Source organism: Pan paniscus, chromosome 17 (assembly GCF_029289425.2).
Source record: "Pan paniscus chromosome 17, NHGRI_mPanPan1-v2.0_pri, whole genome shotgun sequence".
Lineage (NCBI taxonomy): Eukaryota > Metazoa > Chordata > Mammalia > Primates > Hominidae > Pan > Pan paniscus.
Genome location: NC_073266.2, coordinates 36,093,744 through 36,118,918, shown reverse-complemented (window position 1 = coordinate 36,118,918; position 25,175 = coordinate 36,093,744). Strand labels below are relative to the sequence as shown.

General features: G+C 40.2%; 1 long non-coding RNA gene across 1 annotated transcript in view; it reads right to left on the bottom strand.

Annotated features, from left to right (window-relative positions):
* Positions 1 to 24,969, bottom strand: part of LOC129394624 (uncharacterized) — a 193,695-nt gene extending 168,726 nt beyond the window's left edge. Inside the window, exon 1 of the long non-coding RNA XR_010110150.1 lies at positions 24,762 to 24,969. This is a non-coding gene — a long non-coding RNA (uncharacterized LOC129394624). The remainder of the gene's footprint in view (positions 1 to 24,761) is intronic.
* Positions 24,970 to 25,175: the final 206 nt, after the last annotated feature.

Sequence of the window (25,175 nt, the reverse complement as noted above, 5' to 3'; positions counted from 1 at the left end):
TAGTCATTAAAAACGAAAGAAACCAGTCTGGTGTGGTGTCTCACGCCTGTAATCCCAGCATTTTGGGAGACCAAGAATGGCAGATCACCTGAGGTCAGGAGTTCGAGACCAGCCTGGCCAACATGGTGAAACCCCATCTCTACTAAAAATACAAAATTTAGCCAGGTGTGGTGGTGGGTGCCTGTAATCCCAACTACTTGGGATGCTAAGGCAGGAGAATCCCTTGAACCCGGGAGGCGGATGTTGCAGTGGCTGAGATCATGCCACTGCACTTCAGCCCAGGCAACAAAAGTGAAACTCTGTCTCAAAAAAAAAAAAAAAAAAAGAAATAAACCAAAGACCTGGTTCATTACTACCAAATGAAGACCTTGTTTATTACTACTTAATTGTGCTCTGCATATATGCAAATTAACTCAATGAGGGGAAATAAATGCAATTTCTGTACAAAGCCTCCCATGGTAGATCAAGAGTCACCAACTAAAAGATGCATAGAACTATTCCCATATTTAAACTTATATTTCCACTGTTTAATGAAAAAAAAGCCTGACTTGCAATATAGCTTTCTTTTATAAAATGTCTATTACTTATTTAGTTGAAATTTTCAAGTGCAAATATCACAATGGCCTTGGGTGTTATATTGGTGCGGGTAACCTCTTTTGCTTTATGTCTCTTTATGATCTTTTATGAATATTGATATTAACTGATCAAAACTGCAGGTTCATGAATTCAGAACTGTGAACTTCTGCTTTCTATTATCTGCCAGCCACCAGCTACCTTACTGGCTAGTCACTTTCCCTCTAGAACTGCTCCTACCATTGTAAATGAGTAGGCTGCCCTGGATTATGCTTACATTTTCTTCCAGCTCTAGATTTCTAAAAATCAAAGAAATATCTTCACTCTATCTTTAGTTCCTTCATTTTATAACTCTAAAGGGGAAAACAATCTTTCAGCTTTCTAAGCACATCTAAATGCATTACCTCACTTGCCCCCTCACCACACTCCTGCAAGGTAAAACATCTCTTCTGAAGTATCTCTCTGCAGGTGTAATAGACAGAACACAGAAGACTGGCCAGGTATTGGGCTATGTAGTGTGCATTCAAGAACTAGTCAGCTGAAGTTCTTGGACTCATCTAGCTAGGCATTTGCAGTCTGGTAACAACCTTATGATTTCTACCTAAGTGGCACAAATATGTGTAGCTTAGCACAGCAGAGCTCACCTTGTTTGACCAGCTCCTTTAAAATAACCTGGTCCAAATGCCTCCCTTTATAGATGAGAATCTAAAGGTCTCTCCCAAAAACACAGTTCAAAAGCATTGTCTCTTTCTGTCTGAGTGTCTTTCTTCCTCAATCAACTGTGCCCTTCCAGAATGAATAATTTCCTCCAGGGGCCAGGGAAACAGAGGAAGTAAATTCCACTGAATCCCTCTGTAAATGGTGTGTAGTTTTTCTGGTTGTCAGGTCTTTCCTTTTAAAGGTCACTCTTCCTTGGTAAGAAATTTTCTGATGCAATTGTTGGAAGTAAACTGAGTTGTTTACAGAATGCAGAAGATATGTGATGTGCATGGATGCTTTTCTCTGTAGTCTTTTTCATTTTTTGATATCTTATATACATTGTAAAACTTAGAAATATGAAAAGTATGACAAATAAATAAAACTTATGAAAAATTATAAGTAATACTTTTTAAGTCAACATTTTATCACATAAGATATGCTTGTCCTGTGGATAACTCTGCAGTTTCTTATCTAACAAAGGTCATACTCAATGTTTTTAACCTAAATACCAACACTCTTATCCTTGCTCTCATCTTCCTTGTATTCCTCACAGACAGTAAGGGAACTTCTTGCCCAGAAGGAACCTGAATAGAAGGTGACCAACCCAGTAGAATAAACCACAGCTCAGGAGAAATGAGCAGATAACAATAATAACTAAAACTGTGGAGTATTTACTTAATGCCAGGAAACTGCTCTAAGTGTTTGATTGTATTAATTCATTTACCCTCCAAAAAACCTCAGAGGATGGGGAATGGGTCCTAAAAAGCACAGGACGCTGGACACAGTCAATGGAGACAGAGACAAGGGACAAGTTCTGGATGAGCTGGAAGGTGACAGTACACAGTGAAGGCAAGGAAGCAAGGCAGAAAAGAGGCGAATGTATTCCTTTTCCCCATGTGCTCACGTCCCCCATACGTACCCACCAAGGACACAGCTGAGTAACTGATACATAGTAAATGCCCAATAGTATGTGAGTTGAATGAAAAACAGTGCAAAGGACCCTTTATAACCCACTGGTCAAAGAAACTAAAGTTGGGTATGACTTTCAAGGTCACCTGGAACAGCCATCCATCCACCACATGGATGCACTACCAAGCATCAACACTAGTCTAGTTGCTTTCGAAGTCCATCTCCATTATTACCTAGTGAGGAAATTATTATTGTTTCTGTTTTACAGATGAGAGAACTGAGACTTGACAGGATTAAATAAATTAACCCTTGTAAGTTTACATACTTAATAGGTAGAGCTATCTGGATTCAAAGCCAGATACTCTAACTGCAAGACCAACACCCTTTCCACTAAACCAAACTTTGAATTTACTATAGAGAGAGCAATATATGATCAAAGTACAGGAAAATGTATAGGGTTTATTGAAAATGGTCAGAATTTCATTATGTTTATCTTAAATTTAAGGAATTTCACATTGCAAAATATGAATGTAATGATACCGATTTGAGATAAAAAGTGTAAACTCTACAGCTGAATGTTTTACATCATTCAACACTAATTATTTTAAATATCTGGATCTAATTTACTTAACAATAAGAAATATGTTGTTACAGCATATAAACTATAATCATATTCTCTCTTTCCTCCTTCTGTCCCTTATCTTAAAGATTTACCCACTCTAACAGAATATAATAGCAAATTATGTATAAGTAGAAATTCAATCTTGGCCAAAATTGTAGTCCCTAGAGTTTAGACACCCACAATGTGTAGTATATTTCCCTTTAATGTGCCATCATAATTTTAATTTGGGGGAAAAAATAGAATTTTTTCATATAAATCTCCTCTAGTAAGGCAATATTAACTGTTCAAATTTTCTGAACGTTTGGCAAAGCTGGGAAAAGATTACACATATTGATTAACTCATTTATTAAAGATCAGCAAACAAAATTAAACGTAGTTCACACTTTTTCCATTGTCATACTTTTAGAGATTCTAAAGAAAGAACATGGTTTTCCTGGTGATTAACAAACTAGGTGTAGCTTTCGCCATAGACTGGAGGCTAAAGAGGATGTGGTCTAGAAGCTTTCGTAGAAATCAGGGGGCAAGCTTTTGCTATCATGGGCTCCATGTTACCACAGTATAATAGTTCTGACTCAAGGAAGCAACAGGAAGAGGCAGGTTTTCCTAGTGACCATCCCTGTAACATTCTTTTAGAAAAGATTTTAAGAGGCAAATATTTTAGACCTTGAGCACACAGTACAACAGAATTGACCTTTTTCAGAACGGTTCTTTATTTTTAGAGGAAGGTCATTTTAGGATTGGTTTAAACATAAGATATCTATTTGATTACAGTTGATTCAATTCCGCTATGAAAATGTCTGAAGTTTTGGATTGACTGTTCTTCGGGCTTATTTTTCTGTCTAGACATAACCTAAATGGCAGACAACAAGAGGCTCCGTAAATATCAGTTGTATCTGCAAACCGAAAGGCAGCCTTGGGCCACACGTTTGTCATTTCTACCACACTTACACAAAGAGTATGTCAATCTCAGCCTTGCTCAGCCCTGCTCAGTATCAGGCCCTAAAGAGCTTCAGCTGGAAAAAAGTAGTTACATTCAATCTTTGTGTCAATTCTAACCAAATCTGTTGGATATTTAGCACCTCGCCTTCTCCAGGAGGTGAGGAGAGAAATTAGTCAAGTGTCTGCAACTTGAGCTCCTAAAACAGCTACAGTCAGGACTCCAATATCCTCAACACAGCTGGATATGCCCACACTAAAAAGTGGGCTGGAACTAGAATTCTGTTTGACTGGGGCCCCAGCAACCTGCTTCGACAGATCTTCTCTCTGTTCTAGAACTTTCAACTGCTGACTGGTGTCTTGCTTCATCCTGGACACATTACCTTTTTGTTTGTTTGTTTGTTTGTTTGTTTGTTTGTTTTGAGACGGAGTCTCGCTGTCTCCCAGGCTGGAGTGCAGTGGCGCGATCTTGGCTCACCGCAAGCTCCGCCTCCCGGGTTCACGCTATTCTCCTGCCTCAGCCTCCCGAGTAGCTGGGACTACAGGCACCTGCCACCACGCCCGGCTAATTTGTGTATGTGTGTGTGTTTAGTAGAGACGGGGTTTCACCGTTTTAGCCAGGATGGTCTCGATCTCCTGATCTCGTGATCTGCCCTCCTCGGTCTTCCAAAGTGCTGGGATTACAGGCGTGAGCCTCGGCGCCTGGCCGACACATTACCTTTTATCCAGAACTTTACTGCAACCAGCCCCTAAGTATTGTGTGGTCTCCTCCTGCTCTGATCCCCACCCACTATGTAAAGTAATGTGATCATTAAATAATCAGAGTTATTATACAACTTATTGGACAAGATGACTTAATTGTTGTGTCAGTCCAAATGACCCGGCTAATCTGCATATTCTTTATTCATCATTAAAATGAACAGGAATTTCCCAGCTCTAATAGTATTCTATTGGGTTGACTCAAATAAAATCTGCACCAGCAAACCCACCCTCTGACCCATATATACCTTTCCGATATAGTCGGAAAGAACATTTGTTACATTTCTCATAGCAATAATAATATCGTGGATCATTCCTCTTCCTTTCATGGAACACATGCCAAAAATGTTTTCTTCTTCATTCGCCTCCTCTGACTCTTTTGCTGTTCAATAGCAGGCAGGGAAATTTAAAGTCTTCTCTACCCAGCAAGGATTGCTAAAATGAGAGCTAACTCAAGCATCTGACACTTACTGCCATGTTCTCTCTAGCCCTCCTAACACCCAAGAAACTCACTCTATAAATTCAGCGGTCTTGACAGAGGGATGGAGTTCTACATAACATGTTCATTAAACTAAGTATTTATACGCCCATTATGTAAACATGATATATCATTCCCCAGCTCTGAGGCAGCTACATGATATATATGGATATTCACTTAAAGCCTCAGCTTTATGAATTGTATTCCTTGGAGATACCAGCAGCTCCAACAACTAGGTACACAGTCAATAATTACTTTCATCTTCCTCCTTTTATTTACTCTTTAAGAGATTCATTAAGATGAAGAATGACTGCACTGCTTTGCTAAGCCTTTTTGATTACTTTCCTAATTCATTTATCATGAACTTTGGAACTATTAGTTTAGTTTTCACTACTTCTAGCCATCTAGAATCTTGTTTTATTTAAACAAGGTTCTGCATCCTCACTGGTTTTCTTCGGACAGGCCCTTTGGCTTATACACTATTTATTCGAAGTGACACATGGTAGAATTTTTCCTTTATAAAGATACACAAGAGTGTAATGCGCATGGTTACTGAGAGTTGCTATATGTGTTAAAATTGGTACTGGATCACTCACAAAACTTTTTAAATCTCTATTCAATGCTATAGTCTCAAATCCCTCCACGAAGCGGAGCGCTAAAGGGAGAAGGGTGGAGAGCACATACAACAAGCTAGGCCTAGTTCCAAATGCCATTGCACACAACAATTTTCACAGCAACCCTGCAAAGTATGTAATACTACACCTACTTTACAGAGAAAGAAGTTATGGCTCAAAAAGAACAGTCACTTACTCAATTTCATGCAGTAAGTACTGAGCTTAGAATAACTGCACTAAGTGGCTGGTGCCTGGTTCTGTTGACCTCTCCCCTCCCCTTTGATAATCCTAAGTACTCGAGAGTTCATCATATGCTAGATATACATGTAAGTCACTCGCATGAGATAAAGGCAAAGGTCCACATCACTTACACTTCTCTCTTCCTTTACCTTTTCTTCAGAGGATACCTACCAGGTACCTCTTACTCATGACAGACATGAATACAACTATATCAATGAAAACATTAAATGTGAATGGATTACAGAATCCAATCAAAAGGGAAAGATTGTTAGACTGCATAATAACATAATTCAACTATATGCTATCTACTAGAGACACACTTTAGACTTAAAGGTATTAATAAATTGAAAGCAAAAGGATAGAAATGGTTATATCATGCAAACTACAATCAAAAGAACACTGGAGTGCTATACCACTATCATACAAAATATGCCTTAAAACAAAAAAGCTAGAAATAAAAGGAACAATTTATAAACATAAAAGGGACAATCAGGTAGATATAACAATTATAACTATATGCACATAATAGCAGAATACCAAAATACACAAAACAAAGACTAACAGAAACGGAGAGAAAAATGAACAACAATAATAGCTGCAGACTTTAATATCCCACTTTGAATAATGAATAGAACAACTAGACAGAAGAGTAACAATTAAATAGAAGGCTTGAATAACACTATAAACCAACTAGACCTAAAGGATATTTATAGAACCTTCCATCCAACCACAACAGAATATATATTCTTCCCAAGTACACATAAAACATTCTTCAGGATAGAGCACATGTTCAGCCATAAAACCAACTGCAGTAAATTTAAAACAACAAAAATAATACAAAGTGTATTATATGACCACCATGGAATGAAATTAGAAATCAGTAACAGGAAAAATTTTGAGAAACTCACAAATATGTGAAAATGAAACAACACGTGCCTAAATAATCAATGGGTTGAAAAAGAAATAAAATGGAAAGTCAAAAATATTTTGAGATTAATTAAAATGAAGATACAACATATCAAAATTTATGGGATGCAGCTAAAGTAATGCTTAGAGAAAAATATATAGCTGTAAATGCCTATATTAAGAAAGACAATATCAAATCACATAAACTTTCACCTTAAGTTACTGGAAAAAGAAGAGCAAACTAAGTCCAAAGCAAGTAAAATGAAGTAAATAATAATGTTTATAGTTAGAATAATGAAATAGAGAATAGAAAAATAATATGGAAAAATTAATGAAACCAAAAGTTGGCTCTTTGACAAGATCAATAAAACTGACAAGCCATTAGCTATTCATATATTGACCACAAAACAAAGGAGAAGAAGCAAATTACTAGAATCATAGATGAAAGAGAGGACATTCCTAATGACCCTACAGAAATAAAATAGCATAGAAGAATACTATTAAAAATTGTATGCCAATAAATTAGATTAAATGATGAAATCCCTAGAAGGACACAAACTAGTGAAACGGACTCAAGAAGAAATAGACAATCTGAATAGACCTAACAAGTGAATAGATTGAATTAATAGCACAAAAAACTACACACAAAGGAAAGCCTAGGGCAAGATGGCTTCACTGCTGTATTATATCAAACACTTAAAGGAGAAATAATACCAATTCTTATCAAACGTTGCAAAAAAATGGAAGAGGAGAAAACACGTCTTAGTTCATTTAATGAGGCCAGCTTTGCTCTCATACCAAAACCAGACTAAAACATCATACAAAAAAGAAAACTATAAATATAGATACAAAAACTTACAACAAAATATTAGCAAACAAAATCTAGCAACATATCAAAAGAATTATAATACATTTTTTTCAGCACCACACCACACCTATTCCAAAATTGACCACATAGTTGGAAGTAAAGCACTCCTCAGCAAATGTAAAAGAACAGAAATTATAACAAACTGTCTCTCAGACCACAGTGCAATCAAACTAGAACTCAGGATTAAGAAACTCACTCAAAACTGCTCAACAACATGGAAACTGAACAACCTGCTCCTGAATGACTACTGGGTACATAACGAAATGAAGACAGAAATAAAGATGTTCTTTGAAACCAACGAGAACAAAGACACAACATACCAGAATCTCTGGGACACATTCAAAGCAGTATGTAGAGGGAAATTTATAGCACTAAATGCCCACAAGAGAAAGCAGGAAAGATCCAAAATTGACACCCTAACATCACAATTAAAAGAACTAGAAAAGCAAGAGCAAACATGTTCAAAAGCTAGCAGAAGGCAAGAAATAACTAAAATCAGAGCAGAACTGAAGGAAATAGAGACACAAAAAACCCTTCAAAAAATTAATGAATCCAGAAGCTGGTTTTTTGAAAAGATCAACAAAATTGATAGACCGCTAGCAAGACTAATAAAGAAGAAAAGAGAGAAGAATCAAATAGATGCAATAAAAAATGATAGAGGGGATATCACCACCGATCCCACAGAAATACAAACTACCATCAGAGAATACTACAAACACCTCTACGCAAATAAACTAGAAAATCTAGAAGAAATGGATAAATTCCTCAACACATACACCCTCACAAGACTAAACCAGGAAGAAGTTAAATCTCTGAATAGACCAATAACAGGCGCTGAAATTGTGGCAATAATCAATAGCTTACCAACCAAAAAAAGTCCAGGACCAAATGGATTCACAGCCGAATTCTACCAGAGGTACAAGGAGGAGCTAGTACCATTCCTTCTGAAATTATTCCAATCAATAGAAAAAGAGGGAATCCTCCCTAACTCATTTTATGAGGCCAGCATCATCCTGATACCAAAGCCAGGCAGAGACACAACAAAAAGAGAGAATTTTAGACCAATATCCTGATGAACACTGATGCAAAAATCCTCAATAACATACTGGCAAACCGAATCCAGCAGCACATCAAAAAGCCTATCCACCATGATCAAGTGGGCTTCATCCCTGGGATGCAAGGCTGGTTCAAGATACGCAAATCAATAAATGTAATCCAGCATATAAACAGAACCAAAGACAAAAACCACGTGATTATCTCAATAGATGCGGAAAAGGCCTTTGACAAAATTCAACAACCCTTCATGCTAAAAACTCTCAATAAATTAGGTGTTGATGGGACGTATCTCAAAATAATAAGAGCTATCTATGACAAACCCACAGCCAATATCATACTGAATGGGAAAAAACTGGAAGCATTCCCTTTGAAAACTGGCACAAGACAGGGATGCCCTCTCTCACCACTCCTATTCAACATAGTGTTGGAAGTTCTGGCCAGGGCAATCAGGCAGGAGAAGGAAATAAAGGGTATTCAATTAGGAAAAGAGGAAGTCAAATTGTCCCTGTTTGCAGATGACATGATTGTGTATCTAGAAAACCCCATTGTCTCAGCCCAAAATCTCCTTAAGCTGATAAGCAACTTCAGCAAAGTCTCAGGATACAAAATCAATGTACAAAAATCACAAGCATTCTTATACACCAACAACAGACAAAGAGAGAGCGAAATCATGAGTGAACTCCCACTCACAATTGCTTCAAAGAGAATAAAATACCTAGGAATCCAACTTACAAGGGATGTGAAGGACCTCTTCAAGGAGAACTACAAACCACTGCTCAAGGAAATAAAAGAGGATACAAACAAATGGAAGAACATTCCATGCTCATGGGTAGGAAGAATCAATATCATGAAAATGGCCATACTGCCCAAGGTAATTTACAGATTCAATGCCATCCCCATCAAGCTACCAATGCCTTTCTTCACGGAATTGGAAAAAACTACTTTAAAGTTCATATGGAACCAAAAAAGAGCCCACATCGCCAAGTCAATCCTAAGCCAAAAGAACAAAGCTGGAGACATCACACTACCTGACTTCAAACTATACTACAAGGCTACAGTAACCAAAACAGCATGGTACTGGTACCAAAACAGAGATATAGATCAATGGAACAGAACAGAGCCCTCAGAAATAATCCCGCATATCTACAACTATCTGATCTTTGACAAATCTGAGAAAAACAAGCAATGGGGAAAGGATTCCCTATTTAATAAATGGTGCTGGGAAAACTGGCTGGCCTTATGTAGAAAGCTGAAACTGGATCCCTTCCTTACACCTTATACAAAAATTAATTCAAGATGGATTAAAGATTTACATATTAGATCTAAAACCATAAAAACCCTAGAAGAAAACCTAGGCAATACCATTCAGGACATAGGCATGGGCAAGGACTTCATGTCTAAAACACCAAAAGCAATGGCAACAAAAGCCAAAATTGACAAATGGGATCTAATCAAACTAAAGAGCTTCTGCACAGCAAAAGAAACTACCATCAGAGTGAACAGGCAACCTACAAAATGGGAGAAAATTTTCGCAACCTACTTATCTGACAAAGGGCTAATATCCAGAATCTACAATGAACTCAAACAAATTTACAAGAAAAAAACAACCCCATCAAAAAGTGGGCAAAGGATATGAACAAACACTTCTCAAAAGAAGACATTTATGCAGCCATAAAACACATGAAAAAATGCTCATCATCACTGGCCATCAGAGAAATGCAAATCAAAACCACAATGAGATACCATCCCACACCAGTTAGAATGGCGATCATTAAAAAGTCAGGAAACAACAGGTGCTGGAGAGGATGTGGAGAAATAGGAACACTTTGACACTGTTGGTGGGACTGTAAACTAGTTCAACCATTGTGGAAGTCAGTGTGGCGATTCCTCAGGGATCTAGAACTAGAAATACCATTTGAACCAGCCATCCCATTACTGGATATATACCCAAAGGATTATAAATCATGCTGCTATAAAGACACATGTACATGTATGTTTATTGCGGCACTATTCACAATAGCAAAGACTTGGAACCAACCCAAATGTCCAACAATGATAGACTGGATTAAGAAAATGTGGCACATATACACCATGGAATACTATGCAGCCATAAAAAATGATGAGTTCATGTCCTTTGTAGGGACATGGATGAAACTGGAAACATCATTCTCAGCAAACTATCACAAGGACAAAAAACCAAACACCACATGTTCTCACTCATAGGTGGGAATTGAACAATAAGAACACATGGACACAGGAAGGGGAACATCACACTCCAGGGACTGTTGTGGGGTGGAGGGAGGGTGGAGGGATAGCATTTGTTGATATACCTAATGCTAAATGATGAGTTAATGGGTGTAGCACACCAACATGGCACATGTATACATATGTAACAAACCTGCACATTGTGCACATGTACCTTAAAACTTTAAGTATAATAATAATAAAATAAAATAAAAAATTTTAAAAAAAGAATTATATATCATAACCAAATGGGATTTATCACAAGAATACAAAGCTGGTTTAATATCTGAAAAAACTTCATATCTATAGAATAAAAAACAAAAATTACATGATCATGTTAATAGATGAAGAAAAAGCATTTGACGAAATCCAACATCATTTCATGACAAGAACATTCAACAAACTAGTAATAGATGAGAACTCAATCAACAGGTTAAGGTTTATCAAAATGGCATGTACAAAAACCCACAGCTAACTTATCACACTTAATGGTGCAAGATTGGATGCTTTTCCTCCAATATCAGAAACAAGACAAGGATATCCAGGCTTACCAACTCAATTCAACATTGTACTGAAGGCTCTAGCCAGGGCAACAAGGCAAGAGAACAACTGGCTTATCAGACATTAAAATGCATCAGTGTGAGCTGCAATTAACATTTAATGGCCGGGCACATGGCTCACACCTGTATTCCCAGCACTTTGGGAGTCCGAGGCAGGCAGATCATGAGGTCAGGAGATTGAGACCATCGTGGCTAATACGGTGAAACTCCATCTCTACTAAAAATACAAAAAATTAGCCAGTCGTGGTGGCAGGCACCTGTAATCCCAGCTACTCGGGAGGCTGAGGCAGGGGAATCTCTTGAACCTGGGAGGCAGAGGTTGCAGTGAGCCGAGATTGCGCCACTGCACTCCAGCCTGGGCGACAGAGTGAGACTTCATCTCAAAAAAAACAAACAAAAAAAACATTTAATATAAGTTGTTGGCTCTTTGAGAAGACAGTCACTTTAGAGCTACAATTCTACTCCAAAACACAAATTTCCCAATCTAACCCTACCCCAGCTTTAATTCTAACCTACTTTGCATGCCCTCATCAATACTTTATCCATTCAGCAAATATAGATATACACTATAACTTAATACCTTTTACCCAAGCTGTTTTCTTAACTTCTATTATATTTCTATTCAGCAGAAGCTATTACCTACTTTTTCTCATAACCCCACAGTTGAATAAATGAATTAAAATTTTATGATCTTGGCTTCCTATTTTGTATATTCTTGAGTTCACAGAAAAACTCTCTAAATTTACAGAGCTTCACTTTCTCTAAAAGTAAAAGGTAAGCACTCTTTCTGTCACTCAGGTGCTCCTTTTTCCCTTAAGCACCAGTGTCTCAGAATCTGCACTCAGCCAAAAGCGTGTAAGAGAAATACCATCTAATGAGTTCCATAATAGTTAATGTGCTTCATTTACTTTATAATGAAATGAGAAACTTATGCTTAGTATTGAGCCTGTCATTTAAAAATATTTGTTGAGTGGCTACTATATGTAGAATCTATACTAAACCCCCAGAGAATCAAATACAGTAAATAATGATAATAAACTGGGGAATATAAAGAACTCAGTAGACTGACAGATACCAATCTGGGATGTAGTCACAGAGTTGTGATGTGATTTGAGCCAAGTCACATAATCCCTCTTTCGGTTCCCTTTTCTGAGAAAAAGAATTGTCTGTCTCAGGGATGGTAAAGAAATTTCATCTCAAGTGTCACATGCAGTTGATTGGTAATGATGTCTTGAGTTGTGGAAAGAAATATGAGGCTCAGTTCAGGTTCCATAAAAACAGTGCTATGATCAATTTGTGATGTCTAAGAACAGTCATAACTGAGAGTCTTGAAAAGAGCAGGTTGACTACTCGCCGTCTCTAAACTATTCACGTGTAAAGACTATTCATTTTTAATAAAATATGATCTGACTCATCATGCATTATAACTTAATATCATCTTATATTGATGGTAAAGTTATTAGTAGCTGCTTTCCTTGATTTTAACTTGCCATTAATTATTGGTTTTACAGGGTACAACATTTTCTGTAAATGACTCAGAACATCTTGAATATTATTTTTATAATATATTCAGTATTTAACTAAAGATATCAATTGCATTTAATTATCTGAGTGAACAAAAAAATTAGGACAACGTTTATAAGAAGTGTTGAACAAAAAATCCTCTTTGATAAGAATGCTCATTGTCTGAATTCAAAATATCATTTTATGTCTCATCTTAAAACATCACATTTCTCCATTTTTTTCCTGTGGTTTAATTACAGACCACAATTTGCTATCAATATAGACTATAACTACGCAATAGTTTGATGCCTTGTTTTTTTAATGTGAGATATATAGATATATATATTCCACAAATATGTATATTTGAAGCTTTAATTTGAATGCCAAGCAAATGATTTTTTCATTAATCAAGTTGCAAAACTATGAACAAAAGAGATGAAATGGTGTAGTTTTAAAAAGTGATTATTTTATCACAATTTTAATTTTGAGACATTTATCAATGGTTAGCCAAATGTGATCCACCTAGAATTGTGAACTGACGTCTGATACACTGATCTCTTGAATAATGCAGTATTAATGTTATTCAAATTCCATTGGTTCAATAAGACATCAGTCATTTCTTATTTCCCCAAGTAAAACCACACTTGTTCTTTTACAAAATTACCTTATTCTATTTCAACAAAACATTATTAATGTTATGTTATTTCTCTTTTTCTCTTAATAGGGCCTTTGAAAAATGTTATTCGTATATTTTCTATTTTTTCATGGGAGAAGATAACATGTACATTTTTGTGCATATTGACATGAGTTATTTTTTACACAAACAGAAGAAATTTATTAAGATTTCTATTAAATTCATTACCTCATTTATTTTGAAATTAAAATTAAAATATTTCTTACTTATTTTACATGAAAATTCAGTAAGTGTATCTATCTGGCAAAATGGAGGGATTCTACTATATCAAAGTTTCACTATTTTCAGTTTATATTGCCCCAATGGTCCACCCTTTTTTATTTCCTTGGCTCTTCCATCAATTATTTAAAATAAATCATTTACATGCCACTCATTGCAACACTGGTTAAAATAACTATAAGCAGGGATCTCACTTTTTTTTTTTTTTACTAAAAACAAAAGTCACAATTCAGAAATCATCTTCTCACAACCCTACTGGTAATCCTAAGAATCTAATCAGGCTAGTCAGATTTTTCTCCAAATTTGTGCAAATTACTTAATTAAAAATGAACAGTAGAGAATATTTAAAATTACCTGTAATGGCTATAACCCTAAATGACAACAGAAACTTTCTATTGTCAAAGTGTTTTCTTTTGAAAACAGCCTTTACTAAATTATCAGTTGCTCATGGAGCTTAAGATTCACTTGCAACACTTTAGTTCCCCAGGTGGTACTAATTTTACAGCAGCATAGGAGGCAAATACGGTGATTTCTCAGTGTGATCATTTATCTTGTGTTTTTATATTATTAGCTCCTGTTTCCAAGATGCCCAACATTTGTGCCAACAGATGGCTGGAAAATGCCTCAGTCAACAAAGGAGCAACGTCTACAACAAAGGGACAATGGATTGAGCAATCAGGGAATCACCAAGCCAGACAGCAGCTAACACTTTTAAAATAACTGTAAATTATTTACAACAAAGCTGTACATTTAAAAAACTAAAAGATCTATTTCATATAATCAATTAATGCTGAATAATAAAATTTTAATTGTTTTTAACATATTGTAGTTAATAAGTATCAACTACATCTCCATTGATGATTGAACCTTAGCAATTCATTCAGTACAAAATTGGAACAAGATACTCCCTGACTTCAAGAATTTCACAATGAATTGGGATAGGCACAAGGGTCAGGTAATTATCTTAGCTCTTGCTTGGGTAGCAAGGGGTATGTAACTCAGATTAGGAGCACCAGGATTCCTTTCAAGGGAGGTGATATTGAGTAGAGATATGATGGTAGAGTACACATTAATTAGGAAAAGAGGTGGTGGGAAGTCATTCTGAGCAGAGGAAAGAACATGTGGGAAGCCATAGAGCATCATAAGGCATGACCCTATCCCAGCGCTGCTAGAGGTTCAATATATCTAAAGATGATGCAGGAGCCCGAACTAGGGGCTGGATAACAGAGAAGCTTGCATGCTAAACTTATTACGAGCTTTATTTTGAAAGTAGTGGAACGTTATTGGACCATTTCAAAAGCAGAGTGTTATGTGCAGGCTTGAATTTTAGAAATATCTGTCTGGTAGCCATGTGTAGGTTGGTTGGAAAGGGAGGCATCAGACAGGAGACGAATGAGAAAGCTGTTGCAGTAATCTGGGTGAGAAACAAATGAGGGCCTAAATAAGATGGCGGCTGGAGACTAGAGCTGGAGAGGGGAAAGCCTTCTATATCCGTCCACTTCTCTCCACACCCACCATTTTGGCAGAAGCCTAAGCCTTGCTCATCCCTTACTTAGGCTACATTTTCAAAAGTCAGAAAAAACTTTTTCCTGAAGAAGGGGTTTCTGAGACAAGTAGGTAAAAGAAAGGTCAGTGTGTGGGAGTGTGTGTGTGTGTGTGTGTGTGTGTGTGTGTGTGTGTCCTTGAGTAAAATTACAAGCCAAAGAGGAAGGCAGCATTATGTATTCTCTGTAGGTGAGCCAGAAGCTTGCTGCTCTATACAGTGCTAACGTAATGAGTCAGTCCTGTGCCTATTCATTCAAAATAGGATTGAGACGTCAACTTGACAAAGCTTTCTCTCCTTGCAGGACCCCTATTTGTTACCAATTGTAAGATAATCTGAAAATCGAGTCCGATTGCTTGGCCAGGCTGGGCTGGGTGGTATGTGCCCTTGTAACGCCAAAGTTTCCTGCTTTAGCGACGCCAAAGATTTGGTGTGAGGGCAGCCCGCAGTGACAGAGAGACACAGATCGGACCAACAGAAAAAGGCTGTGGGCATTATTGAGCAGAGTGACAGTACGAAGCTTCCACAGCGTGGAAGGGTCCCGAGCGGGTAGCCAGTGTTAGATTTTTTGATCACCTTTTAAACTCTTCAAGGCGGGAAATACCTGAGGTGGGAAGATGTTACCAGAGCAAGAAACAAAGACAATTAACATGTCTTAGATCTTGAGGAAAACCGGCATTGTAACTTAAGTTTTATCTACTTTATGACCTTGCAGCGGCATGGCAAAGGAGACAGGATCTCACAGGACTTTACAGATTGTGTTTACAAGGAATTGGAATCGGGACATAGATAAGGTCTGCTGATCACAGAAAAATGGGCTTTTAACATTTCTTTTAGTTTTAGGGGAGGAGGAAGGGAGAGAGGGAGTGAGGACACAGGGAAGCTTATAGCAAAAGTTTCGCTGTTTATAGCTTTCTTGGGGGAAGAAGACACACGCACAAATTTTGATGTTAGGAATATTATTTTAAGCACATATCTTTAATATTATTCATCCAGGACCAAAGTAAGTCCTGATGCAGGAAAGGAGTGAGTTTCACAGCTTTCTGAGCCCCTACCCGACCCAGGAAGCCCAGCTGGAACCTCCTCTCAGTCCGCCGTCTAGACTGGACACCCCAACTGCTGTTAGGAACTGGGCGGCGGTCGTTCTGGCTACTTTTCGCTGATTAGGGGCGAAGAAGAGGCCCTGCAGTTGTGGTCTCCTCCAGAGGGGAACTTTTTAGGCTAGTGAGTGACCCGCGGGTCGATCCAGGGGTCCTCAATACCCAATAGAAGCCGTGAGTTGAGCTCATTTGAGGTTTCATTTGTAAGACCATTTGTAGCTTGATGACCTCCATCCTGGAGGAAACAAATTTGACAAGGAGGTTAAAAATGCAAGGCCCGAACGCAAGTAATAGTAGCATGGCTGTCGCAGGGCCTAGAAAGGGGAGGAACCAAGGTATCCATTAGTTAAACGTATTCCAGGGCCCTGAGTGTTCAAGCTCCCCTTTTTTACTTTTTGTTTTTTTATTTCTTTGACCTTTTTAGTGATGATTCCTGACTGGTTAACAAAATAGCAACATTCTTCTCCTAAGAAGAGGCAGGTTTCTCCTCTTTCAGCTGTTAATAAGTCTAGGGCTCTCCGGTTTTGAAGGACTGCTGCAGCTACAGAATTAAGCTGGCTTTGTAGGGTCACTAGGGAGTCGGCAACTCATTTTATGTCATCATTTAATTTTCGTGATAATTTATAACAGAATTGGGTGGAGGAGGTTATGCCTCTAATTCCAGTCCCAAGCCCACGCAGTATTTCAGCTCCTACAATACAAGGGACATTAAGGGTTTGCGTGTGGTGAGATTGGGGTATAAGGAGACTTTGTAACTCTTGTTCAGTATATATGGACATAGGAGGTGCTAGAAAGGAGAGAAAGCATAGTTCTTTTGGAGTGCTGTTTCGACACTGATAGGCTGTGTTATCACAGATTAAAAAAATGCCTGAAGTTAGACAGGTGAAACCTGAGGTTATTGATATCCAGGACTGACATTGGGAGGTATTTTTATTGAGAGCTATGCTGAAGTTTATGCATGTGAGATTTGAGGCTGTGTGGCTGGCAAATTGATGACTATGGGACTGATTAATTTGGTGGTGTTTAGAACTGGGGTGGATAAGTTCTACTGTCCGGGGACAGGGACTGGGACATATGGTTGAAAACGCAAGGGGAGACACATCCAACAGTTGGTTGGATTACTAGGAGAGGCTTTTTGGATTCTTTTAAGGGTGGTGTTAAACAGGCTCTAGAGATGAGAATGAGAGTTAAGGGTTTCTTGTAGCCTGGAAAGGTCTAATTTTTTGTATGGACTGGGAGTACTGGAGAGCTGGACTAAGTTTTTAATTACTTGTTGGATAGGTTGTTCTTCAGCCTCATCTTGGACGCCTCCTCCATCAGACATACCTATATGGGTATAATATGTACAACAAGCGTTGGCCCCCCATTTCTCAGGGCAGTCACCTCAGATCTTTTTTTTTTTTTTTTTGGTGGTATGTATGGCCATTGTTAGAACAGACAGAAGCAGTTTTATAACATTCTTCTTTTATGTAAGTATATGTGGCAAAAGATGTGGGTGCTCGGAAGGGGCTACCTAATCTTCAAGAGTTTTTGAGAGAATGCTAGTTGACTCTTTCAAGGGAGGTACACTGGCACGGGGTGGGGTCGGGGAGGTGGGTGTTGTAGTTGGAGAAATGGACATAAGTACGAAGAGGGTGGCCGGAAACCTAAGAGGAGTCATGACGTGTTGTAGGTGGAAGGGTCATAGGAAAGAGGAAGGAAAAAGGAGTAAATTGCTGTTAGAAGGAAGGACGATAGAAGAAAGGTTGATGTGATTAGGATTTTTGTCCTGGCCGGAGCTATAGTATATAATCCTACTGCAAAGAGTATAGTTAGTATACTGCTTAATAATGTAATGAAACAGTAGAAGGATTCTATTAAAGAGAGCAAGGAGAGATGTCAAAGGTCATGTAGGTTTTTTACTTATCCTCTTTTAGGTAGGAAGCAGTTCCTCTCTAGGACTAACTGCAGGAGTTTTTCTGGTCGGAGGTTTTTTTTTTCCGAAGTAGGAAACGCAGGCCCTCTAGTGGCTGACAGGTGTATTGAGGCTGGTCTGGCTGACCTTGTGACTCCTGAGTTGATGATCTGTAAGTTCCTTAGGAGGTGTCCAAGGTTTGACTCGGGTTTGGTGAATCCAGGATTACACTCTTACCACTTTAACTGCAATGGGGGTAGAGAGGACAACCGAGTATGGTCCCTCTCATAAAGGATCTATAGATGGAGAGGTAGAGGGGAGAGACTTGACCAATACTAGATCTCCTGGTTGAAACAACTCTATTCCTTTTTTCCTGTCACACTTTTCAGGTAAAGTTTTAAGATTTTGTTGATATTTTGCCAGAGAAGTTATATCTTTGACTAAATTGGCCGTTTCTGATCAAGCAGGAGGTCATTTTGAGAAAAGGCCGTCCATACAGCATTTTATATGGACTGAGTCCCATTCTATGAGGGGAGTTTCGAATTCTTAATAAGGCTGTGGGCAAGAGAGTGCGCCATGGGAGACGAGTTTTTTGCACTAGCTTTTTCAAATGTCTCTTAAGTGTTTCATTAGCCTTTTTGACTTTTTTTGAAGATTGTGGCCTCCAGGCACAGTGAAGGTGATATTGTATTCCTAGTGCCTCAGAAATTTCTTGAGTTATTGTAGCTTTAAAAGCTGGTCCATTGTCGCTCTGTAAGCTTTGGGGAAGTCCAAATCTAGGAATTATTTTATGAACTAAGACTTTATCCACCTCTTGGGCCTTTCTTGTTTTACAAGGTTAGGCTTTCACCCAATTTGTAAAGGTATTAACACACACCAATAAGTACTGAAATCCTCTTGACTTTGGCATATGGGTAAAATCTAACTGCCAGTCCTCTCTAGAATAATGTTCTGTTCTTTGTCCTTTTGGAGGGGCTTTACGGTGAGCTAAGGGTTAATTTTTTGGGGCACACTTTACTACTTGCCGGATGGTTTTGAGGAGGTGTGGCCCTGTAAATAGGGATGTGGCCATCTTATGGGTACTTTTAATACCTATATGAAAAGTTTGGTGGAGGGTTTTAAGTATTTTCTACTGGCCGGCTTCAGGTATGAGCACCCTTTTTTCCTCTGTTGTTAGCCATCCTGAGGGGACAAAACTACGTCCTCGTGAAAGTCCCCATTTTGTTTCAGTTGGGGAATACTGTGGCTTAACTTCTTGAAGGGGGCTGCTCGATACCAGGGGTCCTTTTATGGACATTTCTGGAGGAAAGTCCTGCCTGGCAGCAAATTTGTTCTCAGCGTCTGCTTGGCGGTTTTTTGTTTGTTTGTTCGTTTGTTTTTGCTTCCTCTCCTTCACCTTTTTGATGGCCTTGGCAGTGTAAGACTGCCACCTTTTTAGGTTTTTGCACTGTGTGCAATAACTCCATGATTTCTCTGTGGTACTTAATGGGTGTTCCTCCAGAGGTTAGGAACTCTCTTTCTTTTCATATTGCCACATGTGCATGTAAGACTAGATAAACATACTTGCTATCCATGTATACATTTATTTTTTTTTTCTCCCAGCTCTAAGGCTCAGGTAAGCGCCACTAGTTCTGCTAACTGAGCACTGGTCCCTGGGGGAAGAGGCTTACTTTCAAGTACTAATGCATCGCTCACTATGGCATAGCCTGCCTTTCATACCCCATTTTCTACAAATGAACTTCCATCGGAGTACAGGTTAAGGTCAGGGTTAGCTAAGGGGACTTCTAAGGGATCTTCTCAGGCGGCATAAGTCTGAGCTATAATTTGTTGGCAGTCATGTTCAATTGGTTCCTCATCCTCTGGGAGAAAAGTGGCAGGGCTGAGGGCCGCACATGTGCGCATTTGAAATACTGGTCCCTCAAGGAGTAGTGCCTGGTATTTGAGTAGGCGGTTATCTGAGAGCCACAAACTTCCTTTAGCATTTAATATGCCACTTATATCAAAAGTAGTCTAGACAGTGAGATCTTTTCCTTGTATTCTTTTAATAGCCTCTGACTCTAACACGGCCACTGCCGCAACTACCCGTAAACAGTGAGACCAGCCCTTGGCTACTACATCAGTTTTTTTGCTTAGCTGTGCCACTGGTTGTGGGACTGTCCTACGGGTCTGAGTAAGAACTCCAAGAGCTATTCCTGCTCTCTCGGTGACATATAAAGAGAAATTTTGTCCTGTGGGGAGGCTCAGGGCTGGAGCTTGTACTAGGGCCTGCTTTAAAGTTTTGAAGGCTGTTTCTGCCTCTGGTTCCTATTCCACTAGATGGGTGTTTGCCTTTTGAGTCCTTTTATCAGGATATAGAATGGCCTGGCCACTTCACTGTATCTAGGAATCCACAGTCAGCAAAAGCCAAGGAACCCCCGCAACTGTCTCAATGTCTTAGGGCGAGGATAGGCCAGTATAGGCTGAATATGCTCTTTGCTAAGGGCCCTAGTTTCTTTGGCTAGGACTAGGCCTAGATATTTAACCTGTAGATAGAGCTGGGCTTTTGTCCTAGACACTTTGTACCCCAGGTTAGCTAGAAAGTTCAAGAGGTCTAGAGTAGCCTGCTGACATGACGCTTTTGAAGGTAGCCAGAAGTATATCGTCCACATATCGGAGGACTAGAGTGCCTGGACTTGAGAAATGGCCCAGGTCTTGAGCCAATGCCTGATTAAACAGATGAGGGCTATCTCTAAACCCTTGGGGCAAAACCGTCCACAAAAGCTGGGACATGGCGTCTGTAGGATCCTCAAAGGCAAAAAGGAACTGGGAGTCAGAGTGCAGGGGAATGCAGAAGAAGGCATCTTTGAGGTCTAGAACAGTAAACCATTCTGCTTCCTCTGGTATCTGACAGAGCAGAGTATAGGCGTTGGGTACAGCAGGATATAAAGGAATTACTGCCTCATTGATGATTCTGAGGTCTTGCACTAGCCTCCACTGACCATTGGGTTTTTGTATTCATAGGATTAGGGTGTTGCAAGGACTGCTACATTTTTTTACTAAACCTTGAGCTTTTACATTTTTAACAGTATCCTGTAATCCTTTGAGAGCTTCAGGCCTTAAGGGATATTGCCTTTGATAAGGAAAAATAGTGGGGTCTTTTAGCTTGATTTGGACTGGATGGGCATTCTTTGCCCTGTTCTTCTAAGGCCCAGACCTCAAAGTTGATTTCTTCTTCAAGTAGGGGACAACAAATGAGTAATTTGTTCCCCATATTCATGTAGATAATGGCCCCAGCTTTGGCTAATATGTCCCTCCATAATAAGGGTGTGGGACTTTTGGGCATAACAAGAAAGGCATGTGAAAAGAACAAAGTCTCCCAATTGCAGCTGAGGAGGCGAGAGAAATACCTGGTTACAGGCTGTCCTAAGTTTCCTCAGACAGTAACGGACTTTGAGGACAGTCATCTGGGGCAGGAGATTGAAACTGAGAAGGCCGCACCAGTGTCCAGGAGGAAGTCCACTTCCTGGCCCTCAATGGTCAAACTTACCCGGGGCTCTGTGAGGGTGATGGCATGAGCCGGCGCTTGCCCCAGACACCCTCAGTCCTGTTGCTGAATCATCCGGTTGGGTGCTTCTGGTCCAGAGGGCCTTTGTCCTCTGGGGCAGTGTACCTTCCAGTGATTGCCTTGGCATATTGGACATGGGGGAGGGGGTGGTTTGTTTTTTGTTGGACAATTTTTTTTAAAGTGTCCTTGCAAACCACACTGATAACAAGCCCTACTAGGCAATTGGCCTTCTCTTCTCTTGGATCCCCTCTGAGCCACCAAGGTCTGCCTGCCTGAGGGCCATGACTCAGGCTGCAGCCTTTCTCTTGTCTTGCTTTTCCCTTTCGGCCTGTTCCTCTTGGTCCCTGTTATAGAACACCGAGGTTGCCAGGTTTAATAATGTCTCCAAATTTTGTTCTGGGCCTAAAGCAGACTTTTGGAGTTTTCTCCTAATGTCAGCCGTTGATTGCGTGATAAATTTATCCTTTAAAATAAGTTGGCCTTCTGTGGAATCTGGAGTTAGGGAGGCGTGCTTTCTTAGGGCCTCCCTTAGCCTTTCTAGAAAAGCGAAGGGGTTTTCCTCTTTTCCCCGTGTAATTGTGGATACCACTGAGTAGTTTATAGGCTTTTTCTTAGTCTTTCTCAACCCTTCTAAAATGCAAGTTAGCAAATGCCTGTGGCTCCAATCTCCGTGATCTGAGTCAGTATCCTAATGAGGGTCTACACTGGGGACTGCCTGTTGCCCTGTGGGGAATTTTTCCCTCTCCTCCAGGTTCATTCGATCATTTACCTGGCTAAGGTATCATAGATCCTTAAATTGCCAGTCTCCTACTAAAGCTGCTTCTTTTTCAGTAGGACTTAAGGTCTGATCAAGAAGCAACATGATATCTCTCCATGTTAGATCAAAGGACTGCCCCAATCCTTGCGGGACATCTATACAGTTATCAGGATTATCCGAGAATTTTCCTAACTCCGCCTTTATTTGTTTTAAATCTGAGAGTGAGAAGGGGGCATGCACGTGAATGGGCCCAAATTCTCCCGTTGCTTGTAAGGGACATAGTTTGGGTGCCTGGCTCAGGAGTTTACGTTCTGTTTCCAGTGTCCCTTTAACACTTCAGTGGGGCCGGATGGAGAAGAGTCAGTGGGAGAGGAGAGTGGGGCTGAGGGAGGAGGCCCTGAGTATGGAGGCAACTGTGGGCCTCTGTCATTTGGGCAAAGCTTGCAGGCTTGGCCCAGGGCAGTATTGTCACGAAGGCAAAGAAAACCTGTACATAAGGGACTTCACTACATTTACCTTCCTGTTTACAGAAAAGATCTAGTTGTAGAAGGGTGTTATAATTAATACTTCCCTCAGACGGCCAAGTTTCTCCATTTTGTAAGGAATACTGTGGCCAGGCAGTGGTACAGAAGAAAGTCAGCAGCTTCTTTTTTAAGGTTTCAGGGTCGAATTTGTCCCAGTTATTCGGGATACATCTTAAGGGAGTGTCCGGTTTTGAAAGTGTGGTGCCCATCTGGGTGGGCATCTGGGATGCCCGCACCCCTGGTTAGTCCTGGGACTTGTCTTCCCTTAGGGTGTCCCCCAAGGGTCAGGTCCAATTGTGCTCAAAGCTCATGGCCACTTTTCCTGAACCCTCCATCTACCAGATTTAACCATGCTTACTGGCAGGATTGCCCCTGCCGTGCGCCCATTGACCACTAAATGGAGCACAAGGACTGTTGGATTTACTGTGGTCCTTATGCCAACGTGTCCTACCTGTTCCAGGGTGGCAAGGCCTGGGTCGGGGGCACCACTGATGCTTGCATGCTAAGGCCCAATTTACATGGGCCTGGCGATAAAACTATTCTTCAAGGAGGAATCTCTGAATTAGCGACAAGAGGCTTAGTAAGCTTTAAGGGGGTGGTGGATGACCTGTAGGCCAGGGCCGAGAGAACAGCTGCTGTACTCTAGCCTTCTGTCCCCACTTGCCATCAAAGGAGTAAGCCCCTCTTTTAAGGCGGTACCAGTATCCTGTGTCCTAACTGACTATATTTTTTTCCTTTCTTCCTTCCAATACCAACTATTGAATGGTTCAAATAGCAATTCAACGCCTCTAAGAGCTGTACCCATGCACCACAGATTGTACTTGAGAGGCCCCAAGGAAGGGGAAAGTCTCTCTGGGGAGCAATGGAGGAAATGCCCTAAGGCTTCTACTATCCACATGAAAATTACAGACCTGTCTTTAAATTGTCCTGATGTGGGGGACCATACACTACGGTGGGGAACTGGCCCTTCAAAATAGCCATCAAACGGCGACACCTGCCTAAACCCCGGAGGGCACCATGAACAGGAATCTTCTGGGCACCACCCCGAGAATTTAAGACTTCTAAATAGGGAATCTTGATCCTACAATAGTGGGAATAACCTTGCTTGCGAGACGAGGAAAGAAGTCTAGCCGGCAGACATTAGGACCCAGGAGGCAGGGGTCAGAAGATGTGGCGGCCTCACGCTGGGTAACCCTTGCAGGGGGAGCCTCTGGCAGGGCCCTGATCTCAACCAGGAAATCTGGGAGACTAGAACGTCTACTGATAACTCCCGGGTGTACTTCGGGACCGCCAGGGAAAGTGAAAGAGTATGAACTGGATCCAGACTAACCAACATTCCCAGCCCCAGAGGGTCAGGGGTTGTTAAGAGAGCCCTTTTCCAGACAGCCTGACACCCGTGTCTTTAGTCCAGCGGCCGCGCTAATCGCCTTTAAGTGGCCGACAGATGCCCGGTTTAGCCTCCGAATTCTAAGAAAGGACAGGACAGAACAGCAAAGGAAAGGGGTCCGATCGTACTCACCACGTGACGATCTAGATGCCTTTCCTGGAGATCTTCCTGGCTGGCTCGCCGAAACTGTAACGCCAAAGGTTCTTGCCTTAGCCACGCCAAAGATGTGGTGTGGCGGCAGCCTGCGGTGACAGAGAGACACGGATCGGACCGAGAGAAAAAAGCTGTGGGCTTTATTGAGTAGAGTGACAGTACGAAGCTTCCACAGCGTGGAAGGGGTCCCGAGCGGGTAGCCAGTGTTAGATTTTTTGATCACCTTTTAAACTCTTTAAGGCGGGAAATAGTTGCCATGGGAAGACGTTACCAGAGCAAGAAAAAAAAGACAATTAAGATATCTTAGATCTTGAGGAAAACCGGCATTGTAACTTAAGTTTTACCTGCTTTATAACCTTGCAGCGGCATGGCAAAGGAGACAGGATCTCACCG